Source organism: Seriola dumerili, unplaced genomic scaffold (genome assembly GCF_002260705.1).
Source record: "Seriola dumerili isolate Sdu_G_001 unplaced genomic scaffold, Sdu_1.0 BDQW01000187.1, whole genome shotgun sequence".
Lineage (NCBI taxonomy): Eukaryota > Metazoa > Chordata > Actinopteri > Carangiformes > Carangidae > Seriola > Seriola dumerili.
The window spans coordinates 1,587,352-1,588,802 of NW_019174442.1; positions in this window are offsets into that span (position 1 = coordinate 1,587,352).

Consider the following 1,451-nt stretch of genomic DNA (forward strand, 5'->3'; position numbering starts at 1 on the left):
TTTTTGTGTGGCAAATATATTGTATTAATTTATTCTAAACTATTAACTGCATAACTTTTATTTCAGAGACTCACGTTTTGACAAATCAAGCAATTACTACTGTAAATCACTACTATAAAGGAAACAACATGAATGAATCAAGTTTTTATATTGTATATGGGAACTTTTAGAGTTCGTTTTTTTATGTTTGAGTTTTCAAGGCAACAAAGCGGAACTTATAGAAATATAAAAATATCATGCTGAACTGCTGGTGCACAATCCTGTGGTTGTCATGTTCAAAACTGGAAATTATTCTTTTTTTTTTATTTTTTATTTTTTATAAAGGTGGGACTCTTGCTCCACTATCCAGAATTATTCAGCACACTACTGCAACTATATTTACTATTATTGTACGATTACTGCTGGATGGCATGACTCACACACACTCTCAAAGGGACACCACACAGGGACAAGGTTCATTTTTTCCGCCCTAGTCGCTCTGCAGAAGCTGCTGTTCTAACACTGGGGCACAAATGAAGCACTGGTTAAATAAAGTTTCAAAAATTAAAAATAAAGGGTTAGATGTGTATTACATTATAAGTGCTTTTTCATGTCAGCATTTCAACGATTATGTTTCAAGTCCAGGATCTGCTTCACAATGAAATATCACTGAAATGCTGCTCAGCCAATAGTTGTCTAAAATAAAGTTTCCTTTTCAAGTTTGGCTTGTCTATTTAGCCCAGTTCGGCCTCAACATTTTATCGCTTTAAATCTGTAGATCTCTAAACTGATGATAGTACATCTGCTACTGCGGCTGTGCTTGCTTCCTCCAGAAAAAAAGATCACCTTTTCCGCATTGGGCTACATGCTCTGCCCACTACTGCTGTAACTAGAGTTTATAAAATTTATTCAGTACCTCCTCCCTCTATTACTACTCATAATACATGTAGTAATAGAAGTAGGAAGAACTACCGCTGTAATAGAAACCTCTACTGCCAGAGTCAGCAGTAGTTTCTGCTTCAGTCCAAACATTTTCTTTAGGAAATGTACAATTGTTTAGATTTTCTTTTCAGCCCAGCTTTACTGTACCTCTAAAGCCACTTAAAATCTGACTATGGCTTGCAACACTTAGCATGGATTTAGTGCCTGTCCATGAGGTAAAGTCTGTGCTATTGATGAACCGACTTAGTGCAGTAGGGATTACATGAAATGAAGTCCATCTGCCAGTTGTGTACATTGAGGTTCAGAGTGAACAGACAGTAGACTACATGTACTGTAGAAGAGGCCCGGACGCAGTATAGTCAAAACAACAGCAGGGGGAGCACAAGCACAAACCTGTTCAGGAGGTAAAAATATAAATAAATAAATAAATAAATATAACCTGTAGTTCCCGGATGTACAGTACTGCTGCACCTCCCCCCTTCGCTTCTTCTCTCCTCCCCTCCGCCACCGCCTGCTTGTCAAACCGAGCC